The following is a 15,950-nucleotide window of genomic DNA, read 5'->3' as shown; positions in this document are numbered from 1 at the left end:
TCTCACTTGCTCCTGAAGTTCCTTAAAGAGCTGATATATATTAGAAGCTGCAAATTTTATTTGGGCTATGGCAATTCTTTGTACCACACCTACTGAATAGGCTGAATCAGATATTACATTTATGTCTCCTGCGTAATAAGTGAGAGCTAGCATGATCGCATATAATTCGTTCTGCTGAGTGGACTGAAAAGGAGTTCTGACTACTCTATCATTAAGTCATGAGAATATACAGCAGAAATATTGTGTTTGGATGTATCTATAAAGATAGTTGGTCCTTTAAGAGGAACTTTGGAAACTTTTTCTTCAAGAATCCATTGCCAATTATGTAAAAGTCTGGTTATCTTTAATGGAGACCCATGTGTAAAATTTGGAGCCATGGCTAATAAAATTTGCCACTCTGGGATGGTCTCACAACACACATTAATTTGTGTATTGGTGTAAAAGGTGTATATCTTGTCAGGTCTTGTCCCAGATAATTGTACTGCTCGCTTAATGGCCTTTAATAAAATTCTAGCCACAAGCACTGGGTAAGGAATAAGGCTTTGTTCTGGTTGTGCCGGGAGGTTCACCCACTCTATCACACTGTCTCCTTGATGAAGGCCTGCTGTGGGTGCTTCTTGTGTGGCAAAAATTGATATTTCCAAGGGTTTTTGAGTGACTCTTTCAACCACATTGGATAAAGCCAGTTCAACTTTTCTCAAAGCCTCTTGAGCGTCTTTTGTAAGCTGGCATGGTGAATGCCTTAAAATCTGTCTCCCCTTAAAATGTCATATAATGTTTGTAACTGATAGGTAGTCAAGCCTAACACTGGTCGCATCCATTGGATATCTCCTATCAATTTCTGAAAATCATTTAAAGTGTTTAGCTTCTCTGTTCTTAAGGACAGTTTTTGTACTGTAAGCACCTTAGGGTATACATATCCTAAATATTGAAAAGGAGCATGTCTTTGAATTTTTTCTTCAGCTATGTACAATTTGTAGTATCTTAGTGTTTCTATGGTCTTTTGTAGACATGCTTCTAGCATTTGTTCCTCAAGTGCACATCCTAATATACCATCCATATAATGTAATAGCATAACTTTTGGAAATGTTTTTCTTACTGGAGCAAGAGCAGCAGCAACATACATTTGACACATAGTGGAGCTGTTTTTCATTCTCTGTGGCAAAACTGTACATTCATATCTTTTATAAGGCTCAGCTAAGTTAATGCTAGGCACTAAAAAGGCAAATCTTTTCATATCCTCCTTATCCAGAGGGATAGAATAGAAACAATCCTTAATATCTATGACCCAAAGAGACCATTCTCTAGGCAACTAAGTAGGAGATGGAAGTCCAGGCTGAAGAGTTCCCATAGTTTCCATCTGTTCATTCACTTTTCTTAAATCAGTGAGCATCCTCCGTTTTCCAGATTTCTTTTTTACAATGAATACTGGGGAATTCCAAGGACTTAGAGAAGGTTGTAAGTGCCCTTCCTTGTTCAAGCTGCTCCTGTACTATATCTAATAAGGCCTGAATTTTATTGCTACCTAAGGGTCACTGTTCTATCCATACTGATGTATCAGTTTTCCATTGAATAGGAACAGGTGAGAGTGTTGGCAGGCCTTCAATAGCAGCCCTGCTTAAAAAACCTAAGTACTCATTTTTAACCCTAATTGCTGTAAAACATCTCTTCCCCACAGATTGATGGGTATTTTTTCAGCTATAAAAGGAGTAAAAACTTCTGTTTTGCCTTCAAAAGTTCATCTCATAGGGACAGCACTAACTTCAGCCGCTATTCATCCTCCTATTCCAGACATGTAGGTGTCTGCTTCAATCTTTGGCCAGTGACTGGGCCAATTGGCATCTCTAATGACTGTACGATCTGCACCTGTGCCTACCAATCCTTCCAATGGTAGGCCATTTATATAGATCGTGAGCATAGGTGGGTCAACTGTTACAGCTGCTGTCCAGTATATTCCTGGCTTTTGTGGTCTGGAGTCAGAACCTGGGTGACTATCACCAGGTTGCTTATTAGGATTCTGTATGAGTAAACCTGATGCTACTACGTTTCCTGGGTGATAAGTCACACATTGTCTATCTGTATTAGTGACTGGGATATTATCTACACATTCCCCAGTTTCCCACATCAGTTTTGTGGATGGACACTGTTTTGTACGTACAAAAAGGAGGTGAAATGGTCAAGCTTACTGTGCCTGGAGGCAAGGGATCCATAGGCTGGAGAGGAACAGATTTCACCTCTCCAGGGGGTATCTCAGTTGTTCCAGCTGCATAAAGCTCTATTCTCCCCAATTGTAATTCCTTTCTCCCACCAGGTTGCTTCCTGGCTGGTTGATTGTGTAATCCCCTTCTCCCATCATATGGCTTTCTGGCTGATTGGTCATGTCTGGGTACTGGACTTCTAGGCACTCTCTGGGTGCACCATTGGCTGCCATCATGCCCCAAGTGTTTTTTGCCTTGGGCCCTGGGGCTGGGCCCCTCATCCTGTTTCCCTGAATCTGTCTGCATTCTGAGGCCCAATGGAAGCCTCTGTTGCATTTTGGACATGGGGTGTTGGGTCTTGTTCTCCCACCTTGTTTTCCCATTCTATCTCTATACCAACATTGAGCTTTCAGATGCCCTACTTTTCCACACTGAAAGCATCTACGAGTTTCTCTGGAAGTTGCTTCCCAGGAGGAACTCTGTCTTCCCATGTTTGGATTTTGGGAAGTCTGCATCATAGACTGGGTATAAAAGGCATCTGTGCCCACTGTGGCACAGCGTCTTATGAGCTCCTCTAAAGGAGCATCCTTGCGCAGTCCTAGTATAATTCTTCTGCAAACCTCATTAGCATTTTCCTTAGCAAGTTGCCTTATCAAAATGTCTGTTATTGGATTTTCTCCATTTGTTCTTGTGATAGCGGTGTGCAAATGTCCCACAAAGTCAGCAAAGGGTTCATTTGGCCTTTATGTTATTTCTGTGAAGGCCCATCCTTGTCGTCTTTATTGTGGAGAGAAGCCCACGCTTTGATAGCATTAGCAGAAATTTGCTCATATGCTGCTATGGAATAATTAATTTGTACTGCGACGTCTGCATAGGAACCTACACCTGTTAGTAGGTCACAGGTGATTGCAACATGAACTCCACTTTGACTATTTTGTTGCGCTTGTATCCTACAGAGCTCACTATATTTAGAAAGCCACAAGTAGTTTTGTCCAGGTTCTAGGCATATCCTTGCTATAGATTTTCGGTCATTGGGGTCAAGATTTCAAAAGCCAAATTCTGTAATAGCATCTTAACATAAGCTGATGTAGCCCCATAAAGAGTGCAAGCTTTTTTCAGGTCTTTGAGGATTTCTATATCAAAAGGAGAGTATCTTTTACTTTCTTGACCTGAAGAATTAAACTGTTGAATTACCGGAAAAATGCCTCCCCCCCCCCCCAACCCCTCCTCCCTCCATCCTGGAGGGTGGAGTTGATGGAGGAGAGTCAATTACCTGCTCCTCAGGTGGGGCTGAAGCTGCCTCAGATTCACCCGCCCTTGATCCTCACTTAAGTCTCCATGCCCTGTGGGGATATGGCCATTAATCTGTTCTTTGTCTTCCTCCTTTATCTCAGGCTTCCCCATTTGGCTATTCCTAGAGTTTTTTCCTTTTCTTCTAGAACTTATACAGTATCTTAAGGCCAACTGTATTATATTGTATAAATAGAATGCCTCGATGGAAATTGAATGAGGACCGTTTTCGTTGTAATATGCGGAGAGCTGTTCCCCAATTAATGTCCAATTATCTGGAGAGATTTGCTCTTCCTCTAAGAACCAAGAGGAGGTGCGTTTTAATGTACCCAAATGTCTAGCTGTCTGTTCCCAAGTTATAAGTAGCCCTTGATCTTCTATCAGCTTAAGCAGGCTTTCTATAGCACCACTCCTGGGTGGGGCTGGGGATGGGGGGGTTGGGGTGGAGGATGGAGAATCTTTAGCTAGAATCCCATTTCAGTCAAAAAAGGTTACTGGTTTAGTCTTTAAGAAAATAAGTTCCCTGTTTGTCTTATACTCACCTAAGTTCCTGGTCACTGGAGACTTCTTCAGTGAAAGTAGGGTCCTTGGTTCCCACTCTTGGGCACCAAATGTGATGACCATGTATTTAAAATCAGCCGGAGTCAGGAATTCAGGTTAAGGGAAAAATCTTCAATCTTTAATCTCAGTAGAGGTGAGGGGGGATTGCGATAGCAATATGGGCAGACAGGAAGCCAGCTAGCAGAGGGGATTGGAGGTGAAGGGTGGTTGTGATAGCAATATGAGCAGCTGTGTCAAGATGCCAGCCAGCAGCCTCTCCTTCTGCTTCCCTCTCCACTCCCTTGCCTCCACCCACCAAAAACGTTATTTCCTATACAACACATCAGGACTTGCACAAAGAGTAGGCAGGGGCCATTCTTTCTCCAAGCTTATATAGAGTATGGTCCAATTACTATTTAGCCTCACGTGCTTGGGACCTCAGTGCATCAACTCAAGCCTCAGCCCATTACAGGATTCTAACATCTCCCTTGAGTTATCATCTTGTTTCAAGTTGAGTTAACACTAGGATTCCAACAGGATAGAGTGCTAGAAATAGACCCAAGAAGACCCAAGTTCAAATGCAACCTCAAACACTAGCTGTGTCAGGGAAATATTCCCTTCACAACTCACTTAATCTTGTTTGTCTGTTTCTTCATCTGGAAAATGAACTGGAGAAGGAAAGGTCTTCAATATCTTTTCAGTACCACTTTAGTATATTTCCCAAGAAAACCTTACATTATCACAAAGACTTGGACATGATGGAAGTGACTGAACTATAGCAACAGAACCTACTATGGTTATCTTCATTTGATCACAGACCATTGGTCCAGAAGGTGTTACCTTCTGGACTCCTATAGAAGTTTTGAAAGCCATGAAATTATCTCCACACTAATCCCTTTACATGCACTCTTAATCTCAATCCTTCTCATTTTCTTTAGCAAACTGTCCCCACAATCATCCCTTTCCTTTCCTTTAACTTCAACTTCTCAACATCTACAGTATAAATATTTCTTCACTACCCAGATCTCCCAATTCTATAAAAACTATACAATAAACATTTTTATTAAATGCCTATTATAAGTCAAGTACTGTCCTAAGCACTAGATCCAAATTTTGGGGAAAATTTTGCCCTTTTCCTCAAGAAGCTTGTGATCCAATAAGAGAAAACAGCACACAAAAGGGAGCTGGGAAGTAGAGTGGGGAGGAAGCAAAGGTACTTACCAAGGGGACTTGATGGTAGAGTCAAAACCAAGCAGTGAACTTGATAGGCATTGAAAAATTGACTAACATTCTTTAAAGGGAGGCTTTGGGTGGAGTTCTTTGCTCCTTTCTCTAGCCCTTTAATCAGAGATACAGAGGCAACAGAGAGAACTGATGAGATGTGAATGATGAAACCTCTAAATCCTAAGCTACCATATTTCTACTAGTTTTCTTCAAAGTTCAACTTAAGTACAACCTTTTATATAAAGCAATTTCCCCCCTACTTTTGCCCTCATATCTTCTTCCCAAAATTATCTTATTAAAAAAAAAATCAGTGGATAGAGCACCAGACCTGAAGTCAGGAAGACCTGTGTTCAAATCTGACCTCAGACACTTAATATTTCCTGGCTGTGTGACCCTGGACAAGTCACTTAACCCCAACTGCCTCAGGGGGAAAATTGTAAGTAAGTGTCAAATCCCTTTGTTAAATTTTAAACTTCTCAAGGTCAGGGATTGTTTCACTTTTGGCTGTGTTCCTTGTAAGCATCACCATTCCTGGCCTATAGCAATTGTTTAATGAATATATATTGAATGATTGATTCAGGCAAGATAGAATGGACAGTAGTTTATAATATACTATATTAATATACTATACTACTATACTATATACTACATATAATATACTATACTACTAGTATTAATATACTATAATACTATATTAATATAGCTCCCTAATTAAAACTAAGTAAGTTGGGAAAACTCTTATGGCAGTGACTTAATGTTGAAATGGATCTTCCTTTTTAGGTGATTAAATGGGGAAAAAAAAAAAAACAAACAAAAAAAAACTTGTGAAAAGGCAAAATACCCCACAGTTGATCTTCGAAAAATAGATAGAAATAAAGACAATGAAATGACTCTCTCTATATATAAAGACGAAAAGGATTCTAATTCCATTTTTCTAACAAACATGTATAAAGAGTTTGGCTTCTTCAGAAACGTAACATTCCTCCCTATCCTTCCTCCAATAATAGATCAGGCAGCAAAATAAAACAGAAGGAACTCTGGACTGCAAGAAGTTGTGAGTCCTAATTCTGCTTTTATAATTGATGAGTTTCATGATATTGGATAAGATATTTTATTTCCTTTCACATTTCTTCACCTAGTTAATGGCATAACTAGTTCTGACTAGTTAATGTGTAATTTTGTGATCCCTAAAAATATTTCTAGTTCTAAAATTCTGTGATTCTATACTGTTAGCTTTGTTTTTAATTAATGGAATGTGCAATATTTCTTGTGGGGAACGCAAGCAGGTACTTCTTTGTTCCTAGTTGTTGTGGTTTTTTAAAAATAACTATTTCTCACTTTCTCCTAGAAATCTATTTTACTTTTAGATAGTTCTAATTATTAAGAAGTTTTTCTTTGTCTCACTACTAAATTTACTTTTTTCTCCAACTTCTACTGTTTCCATTTTTTCCTTCCAAACCGAAAAGAACAAGTATATTCTCTTTTCTATAAGTCAGTGTCTCAGATACTAAAGAAAGTTATTATAAATTATTATACATATTGTGCATCCCCACTCTTGCAAAGAGGAAATAAATTTGAAACTCTTCAGGAAGCCTCTACATTATCAGTGTTCCTTTTAAAATGTGGTATCTAAAACTAAACATAATAATCTAGTTACAGTCTGACTAGAGCAGAAGACAACAAATATATCACATCCATAGTCCTGAATATGATGCCTCCCTATGCAGACTAAAACTGTATTGACTTTCTTGACAGCAATGTCAATCCCCACATCATTTTCTAGAAAAATTTCTTTCTATATGTCCCCCATCTTGTGCTTATGAAGATGATTTTTTACAATAAGTTTTTATTGACATCTTATCCCCAGTATCCTTCCCTTTCCCTATCCCAGAGAACCATCCCACATAACAAATAATATTTTATTAAAGAGGGGAAAAAATTCAACACAATTGATCAAATATATTGAAAAATTCCAAAAATATGTGCAATGTGTAATGCCTGTGGACTTACTACTTCCATGAAAAGGAGGGTTGAAAGTATTTTCTCATGTCTTTTTGTTTTGGTTTTTTTTTTTTTTTTGAGTCAGGCTTTATCTTTATAATTTTGTTGTCTTTCCTTTTTTTTTTTTTTTTTTTTTTTTAAGCGTTTGGTTATTCTTTCCATTTAAATTGTTGTAATTACTGTTTTCTTAGCTCTACTGACTTAAATTCATGAAGATGAAACCATGATTCAATTCATGCAGATCTTTCTATACTTCTCTTTATTCATTACACTATTTCTTACAACACAATAATATTCCATTATATTCATATGCCATGGTTTGTTTAACCATTGCCCAATTGACTGGCATCTACTTTGTTTCTAGTTCTTTGTTATCACAAAAAGTGCCAATATAAACATCTTGATGTATACAGGTCTTTCTTCATATAGATAACTTTCTTAGGCTATTAACCCATTTACAATTTTTCAAGCAAGATATTAGGATGCCTATCTTTCATTCCACAACCCTTCCAAAGTTAACCATTGCTATTTTGTAATCTTTTTCGATTAACAAGGTGTGAGTTGAAACTTATTATTATTGATTTGGTGCATTCTTTTATGTGTTTGTGAATACAATAATTTTGAGAACTGTTTATTCATATCCTTTGAACAAATATTTACTGGGAATAGTTATTTAGTCACACACATACATATATGTATAAGTAGATAGTTTATGAATCTTGGACTACACTCTCTTATCAAGGACATTTGATACAAAGATTTGTTTTCCCATTCAACCACTTCGCTTACCCTCAGTGCATTAATTTTGTCTGTTGTGAAGATGATTTTTGAAGCCATCCCTTTCATTAGATTCATCCTGCTGTCCTAGTCTATCAATATGTTACTTAATTCTGACTCTTATCATTTAATGTGTTATCTGTCTCTCTTTGGGGCTTGGCCTGGGGCCTATTGTTAGCCAATCAATGAGTCTATCCTAGTTTCGTATTCCGGATTTATTTATTTAATAATTTAGATTATTTTTTTTTTACTAGAAGAAAGACTAGAAGAAGAAAGCAATTCCTTGCCTCAGTTGCTACCTCATCTTAATTACTGAATAGGTTTGGCCTCAGTCAAACTAAGACCTGTTGGTGACCTTAGCTTACAATCCAAGATCTCCCCCTGCATCTCCATCATCCTGATCTACATCTGGCCACTGGACCCAGGTGGCTCTGCAGGGGAGGGTGAGGTGGGGGACCTTGCCTAGCCCTCCTCACCGAAATTCCAGTCACTTGTAGGTCATGACATCACCTCCCTAATGTCCTGGTCCTCTTCAAGAAAAGAAAGACAACAAAAAGTCATATCTAAGTCACAATTAATTAAAAAGTGGATGTTGAAAATATAAAAACCACTTCCTTGAGAAGTTTATCAATATAAAGCACAAGAAAATAGCATGTCCTTTTTCTAGCCCAGGTGAGCACAGATAGAGACAGGTTTATAAAGTGGCTACAATTTCTATACAGAACCAGTTGTGCAGGTACTTAGTTCTGGGAAAGGCTATGCACAGGCATACAGAATTCCCAAATGCAGCACAGAGGGGCCTAAACCTGTGCAGATGGGACTGGTCATAGATGCTGATTGGCAGTTTTATTGCTCCTACAAAGTTCCAGGTTACACATCAAGGGCTGACTGAGAAAGGGACTTGTTCCTGGCTGAGGAACAGTTCCAAGTCCTGAAGTTCTAAAGCCTTGTGGCTGTGACTGCAAAGCAGAATGGGAGGATCTCAGTTCCAGCTTCCTGTCCAGTGTGAAGAATATGACAGGAATCTCAGACCAAAGGGGAGCCTGAAGTTCTGTCACTGTGAAACAGCAGAGCTTTCCAACTGATTGATAATAACAGTTCATCAGCACTAAATTAGCACTCTAAGCAAGGACAAGCCTAGAGATATGTTGTTCAGATGCAAATTCACACTAGGAATTTGTCGAGTTCAGACCAGGAAGATAGAAATCACCTTTTCCTTGCATCAGACCGCTTTGAAACTTTATAGGTTCCTAGCCCAAGCTGTTCTTGAGAACCTAGAATAATGCAATATTTCATGTCCCAAGAAAAAATAGCAGGAACTAGAAGACACAAAGACAGCTTGGACATTCTTCCCAGAAGATGCAGAGCTTATTCCTAAAGTAAAGTCCAAATATAAAGTCAGGAAGTAGGCTGAAAGAATGAGCAAAGGAAAGAAAGAAAAAAAGAATCCCATCAAAGTGCTGAAAAATCAAAGTAGAAAGAAGCCACTGTTTACCTCCTAAAAGATGTCCCAAAATGAAAACTCCCAGCAACATCATAATCAAAATCTAAAGTTTCTAGGGCTAAACCTGCAAAAAGAAAAAATTAAATTACCATGGAGCCACAGTTGGGTTCACACATGATTTAGCAGCCACCACCATAAAGTAGTGGAGAGCTTAAAATATGATATTCCAGAAGGCAAAAGATAAAAGTTTACAACTAAGAATAACTTACTCTTTAAAAGCTGAATATAGTCCTTGAAGAGGAAAATTAAACCTTTAATGAAATAGAGGACTCCATGTCTTCCTGATAAAAAGATCAAAGCCACATAGAAATTTTGTCATGGGAACACAACAATCAAGAGAAACATGAAGGACTGAAGGATGAACTGTTTATATTCTAATAAAAGGAAATGAAACATGTGTTCCCATTGACCCTATCATTAGTGATCATAGAGGGAATTTAAATAGAGGATCTTGGAGTGGCTCTGTTGTATTTTGTTAATTTTAGCAGAATGAAAAGGAAGTTGGAAAGGAATATATTAGAATGGAAAAGGAGAGACTAAGGATTTAGAAAATTCTCTCACATAATTAATTGGTTTGTGTAAGTAAAAGTCTGTATTAATAAAGAGAAAAGGGATAATAAGAAGAAATAGGTGACATTGAATCTCATTCACATTTGAATTGGTCACAAGAAGAATACCCACAACTGAATTTAAAAATGGATTTCATTCAGAAGATAAGTTGAAAAAGGGGAGAAGGAATAGAGGAATAAAAGAGATGGTAAATTACAGGAGGAATTTGTCTGAAGCAAAAATGAGCTCTAATGGTATACAAAAATATAACAGTTCTTTTTATGATGGCAAAGACCTAGAAACTGAGAAGGTACTCATCAATTGAGGAATGACTGAACTAGTTATTGTATGTCCATGCTATGGAATACTATTGTGCTGTAAGAAATGAAAAAAGGGATGGTTTCAGAAAAATCTGGGAAGATTTATATGAACTAATGCAGAGTGATTTAAGCAGAACAAGGGGAACAATTTGTACAGTGACAACAACATTGTAAAGATAACTTTCAAAGACTTAGGAACTCTGATCAACACAATAATCAAATATGATTCCTTAGGGCTCATGATGAAACATGCTGTCCATCTCTTCTCATAAAGAGGTGGAAAAACTAGATGGGAAATTAAGACTTTTTTTATATAGCCAGTATAAAAACTTGTTTTACTTAGCTACATTTTTGTAAAAAATATTTTACTTTTCTCTTTTTCTCTTTTTTTTTTTTTTTTTTTTTTTTTTTTTGGAGGTAAGGAAGGACACAAATTTGAATTGATTAAATAAAAGAAGTAGTTTTAGGATAAAATACAGGGGATGACCCACAGAGCTCCTATAAGTCACAGTAAAAGGGAAAAAGAAGGTAAGGGCTGGGACATTTTAAAAATGCAATAGATTATGTATACAAGAAATGGATGTGAAAGTTGGAGTACAAGTAGTGCAAAATAGCAGGATTCTGTTTTTGTGAAGTAGGGAAGCACGAGGGGACAGGTCTATAGAATTTTTCTGGATCTAATCTAACTTTTTCATTTTCTATATTCAAATCAGGTGATTGAGCTCAATCATTGGTTTCTTGACTCTTTACTATGCTGATTTATATGAAGAGACTGTAAAGGGGCTTTGTACAATCACAGACATTCAATCACATGAACCAGGCTGAATCCTAACATTTGAATTGCCAGCTCTGTACAAAAGATTATTAATTTTTTTATATTCTCCTTTTACTTGGGTTAGTTAAAACTGGGGCCTAATGCTAAAGAAGGATTGAATGTTTCTCAAAGAGATGGGGGAAGAAAGAAGGGAGTCCCAGTAGATGAAGAGGTGATGAAAGACTTTCTTTAAAAAGGAGGTACAGATGAAAGTCATTATCTAATTTTTATAACTATCCATATGAAAAGCCTCTATAGCTGGGATATAATTTCATACTAGTCCATATTTCCTTGTATTAAAATGGAAATGAAGCACTAGTTTGCTTAACTTATCTATTTTATAGTGTGTGAGTATTTTTCCCAGTAGCATACATATTACATGCCTTTTAAGATTATTACATCAAAAAACATCTTTATTGTGTTATAAAAGTTGGAATTATTGAAAATATTCTAGAGTTTTCATTGGAATCAATTATCAAAATACAGGAATATTATAGAACATAGTATTAAATATTTGGGAAGAAAAAATTTAAAATAAATTTTGTCTCCTGATTGCAAGCTAAGTGCAGAGAGAGATCAGCTGATTTCATGGCACCTTTGTTCCCAGCCCACATTGAAGCTCAACTCAGATTAAAATAAAGGTGATATTTATTTAGATGTAGTATTGGGATGTTTGTTTATACCATATGAGTCATGGTAGTTGGGAATTTTCCTTGTTTTTCCAGGATTTATCAACATAGGAATAAAGTTGACTGTTATTTCTTGCAACTGGGACTTTTGACTGCTAAGGAGCCACAGGGGAAAACTACCGTGTGCCTTCATGGAAAGAGGCTTTCCTTTCCTAAGTAATGCCCAAAGAAATGATTTTGTGAACCCTTTCTCTAGCAGACTCCTCTCCTTCCTTTCTGTTGCAGGGCTACCTCTATGGGAAGGGAGAATTGAAAGAATAGCAGGACCCAAGGACAAACATTTCTCCAGAATGTCATGGAGAAGGAAGAAGAATCCAGGAATGAGTGAGAAGCATGGCAAATGTCTTTCCTAAAATGATGGCCCAGGGAAAGAATTGTAAAGTGGAAGAGCAGGGCAGATGTCCAGTGATAGTTGGCTACTGGCTATTCTTCATACAATATTTCACCTATTTGTGCCTTTGGATCTACTCTTCATATTTTTCTTCCTCATCTCTACCTCCTTATTTCCCTAAATTACCTCAAGACTTAATTCAGATTCCACCTTCTGCAATAAGCCTTTTTCCTCTTTCTCCTCAGTAGCTATTCTCTTCCCTTCTAAGGTTTCCTTGCTTCTAATTTGTAAGTATCTTGTGTGTACTGATTTATATGTATTTTGTCTTCCTCCATTAAAATGTGAACTAGAGGCTTTTTTTCTCTTTTTTATTTATATTCCCAGTCAATAAATAGTAAGTGCTTAATAAATGTTTGTTGATTAATTGATTGATTTCTCCTTCCCCTATACTATGTTGTCTGATACAGTTAATAATATTTTGGACACTTACTTTTACAATCATTAGGAAAGATATAAATAGAGGCATAATAAATGATAAACACTTTATGTGTATCTGGACCTGATTTAGGTTCTGTTGGGAATTCAAGAGTATAGAATTGCTTTTCTCCTTTAAGGGGCATAGTTTAATTAGAGATAATATTAATGCAGGTGAAGCAGTTAACTATAGTTAATAGTATACATTTGCACCTACCAAAAGATTCACTTATATGATCTTGAGTCTAAGTGCAATAGGCAGTCAGGGACAGAGAGCTAAGTATGAACTGAAATAATCATGAAAGGCTTCCTAAAAGTGGGTTTTGCATTCCATTCTTTTTGGTCAAGAACTGATGAAATTTAGCTAATTGGAGAGTAAGAATAAGACCTTAAAGAAGGAGGGAATAATAAAAATGTGTTTAAATTTGTGATTATGAATGCAAATCTGTTATACAGCTTTCAAAACAGTCTTCCCATACATTGTTTCATTCAATCTTCACAATAAGCCTTTCTAAATATCCCAGGCATTACTTCAAAATAGGTATGATTCTGGTTGCCTTAGTTTCATAAGTTACTTTGGCTAAAAGACTATCATGTGGTAAACAACTTTCTGGATGCTTAAGCATATCTAAGCTTAAGTAAACTAGCTCTCATGATAAGAGACAAGATTGGATAGGTAGTCAACCAAATAACAAGAATTTTTTAAGCATCTATTATTGTAGGCCAGGTCTCTGGAAGCCCAGCCAAGGATTTTGGTTTTGTTTTGATAGATAACAAGAGCTACACAAAATTTATTGAGCAAAGAAATAGCTTGATTAGAGAATGGTACTTGGGAAACAATCTAGTGGTAGTTTGCAGAGTGGATTCAAATTTGGAGAGACTAATTAGGAAAATAAAGTAGAAGACTATGGCATATAATCTCAAGTGTAACTGATGAGGACCTGGACTAATGTGGTAACAGTGGGGGAGAAAAAAAAATAATCCAAGAATTAGTACAAAGATAGTAACAATAGATCTTAGCAGTTGCTTAAATGTGAGAGATAATGGTGGGTGCAAGGATGACTTAGGAAAATAAATCCCCAAATTCTTCAGTGATTCTCTCTTGGAGAAAATGTAAATAAATTATCTTGGAGAAGAGAAGTTGTGAAAGGAGAGAAATGGACATTTCGTTCTTTTAAATATTTTTAAAAGGAAACAAATTTATTCTACGTGGCCAGAGAACAGAATTATTAATAGAAATCCCAGGGAGGTTATTTCTATTCAAAATGAAGAAAAGCTTTTCTATCATAAAGCTTTCCCAAAATAGGTTGAGCCAATGAAATCTCCATGATTGGATATATTCAAGCAGAAACTGGGCAATCATTTGTGGAAAGCTGTAGAAGGGATTCATACTTCAGGTGGTAGTTGACCTAGAGGGCCTCTGTGGTTTGCTCCAATGCAGAGTCCATTCTCTGTAGTGCTATTGGCAGTCCCAGACATACTGAGAAAGAAGTGATATTTATCTTGCTTTTCTAATAGGATCATAAGCTCCTTGAGGGCAGAAGTTGTCTTAAACTTGTGTGCATCATTTGTAGCTCTTAATTTGCACTCAATGAAGGCCTACACAAATGAGCTGAATGATAAAAAGCAACAAAAGAAGAAAAAAGATTCTCTGAATCTCGCCTCAAGTTTCTGAATTCACATATGGAAGTAGAGCCAATTTAAGACCACTTCCCAGAACGTGGTAGTCACTGGATTTGCTCCAGAGATGGGTGAAATATGAGTCATGCTTCTATTTGTCTGCTTCAATTTGCTCCTCCTAGTGCCTCATATTTATAGCTTATGGTGGCGGTTTTTCACTTGTTAAACAGGGAAAGAAAAATGGCTGAACTAAGGCAGAGCCATAAGCTAATGGAAATTGTTTAAATAATTAATAAAGAAAGGCTTGAAAATGACAACTCACTAGGAAGTTATGGAAACATTTAAGCTGAAATTGCAGCCAGCAGACTTGGAGCCATGGATTACCCTTCAGAGGTTAAATGGAATGATTTGAGAGCTAGTAGAAAAAGGAAAGCCAGTTATAATTTGTTTAAAAAAAAAGAAGAAAAATGTAACTATAAACCTAAAAGGGAAAGCTATCATCATTTTGAATAGTGATGTGAGCAAAAGTAGTAGTGACAGTAATAATAAAATTATAGAAAATAGTTCACATTTGTATTGGCCTTTAGCATATACAAAGCCTTTTCCTTGTGAGGGAGGTATTACAAAATTATCTTCCCTGTTGTGCCAATGGGGAATCTGAGGTTCCTTGAAATGATAGAAAAAGCCTAAGGCCACACAGATTGTTAGTTTTAGAGTTAGGAGTTGAAAGAAAGGCTCCTGGCTCCCAATTCAGTACTTTTCCCCCTACATCAAAGATTTGGTGGATTTATTGACATTCAAGGAACAGCATAGTAGATAGTAGAAAGAAAATGAGGTTTAGAATCAGAAAACCTAGGTTTGAATCTTAGTGTTGATATTAGCTGTGTGAAATTAGACCTCGCTCAGATATTTTGTGTTTAGGAGTCTCATTCTCCTCAGCTATTATGAATATTTGGAGCGACCATGCCCCAGGAGGGTTGTGAGAAAGGTGCTTTATAAACCTTAAGATGTTTGTTATAGGAATGTGGGTAATTTTGTAATACATTCATTCTCTTTTGATGTTAAAGATGTATTCCAATGACATTTTATTTTCAGAAACTTTGTTTTTATTCATATAATCAACAAGCATTTATAAATATCTTCTGTCTACTAAGGTTCCAGTTATTAAAAAAAAGTATTCCTAGACCCTATCCTCAAGGAACTTACAGTCTTCCAGAGCCAGAATTAATATGGAGATGGACAAGGTAACATCTTCTAATGCATAAGTTTACTTATTTTTCTTATCTTCAGGATTTTTTTCTATGGAATGAAATTCATTAGGTCAAGAGGCATTTCTATATCCTGCTATAAAATATGATGTGTTGATATTATAATTGTTTCTTAAGTGATTTCCAAAAATGGGTGTGTGAAAGCACATATGAAACCAATAAATGATCATTATCCTTTAAGGGAAATAGGGGCGGTCTCCTTTGGAAAAGAGAGGAATTGGAGGGCTATCACAAAGAGCTTGTAGCAGTAATTTTCTTATTAGTTGGTTTTGTTTTGTTTTGTTTTTTGTATTTGGTGAGAACAGACTTGCCAAAATATGTGCAAAGCAAAGCAATGCAATTTGCAAAGCA

The 15,950-nt window shown here is 36.8% G+C and overlaps 1 long non-coding RNA gene across 3 annotated transcripts in view; it reads left to right on the top strand.

The window, feature by feature from the left end:
* The window catches only part of LOC127544476 (uncharacterized), a 92,891-nt gene extending 80,244 nt beyond the window's left edge, over positions 1-12,647 (top strand). For all 3 annotated transcript variants that reach the window (XR_007949453.1, XR_007949451.1, XR_007949452.1), the window contains one exon: positions 12,132-12,647. This is a non-coding gene — a long non-coding RNA (uncharacterized LOC127544476). The remainder of the gene's footprint in view (positions 1-12,131) is intronic.
* Positions 12,648-15,950: the final 3,303 nt, after the last annotated feature.

This window comes from Antechinus flavipes, chromosome 1, assembly GCF_016432865.1.
Source record: "Antechinus flavipes isolate AdamAnt ecotype Samford, QLD, Australia chromosome 1, AdamAnt_v2, whole genome shotgun sequence".
NCBI lineage: Eukaryota > Metazoa > Chordata > Mammalia > Dasyuromorphia > Dasyuridae > Antechinus > Antechinus flavipes.
Note: the sequence above shows the minus strand (reverse complement) of the source record. Positions and strands in the feature narration are given on the sequence as shown.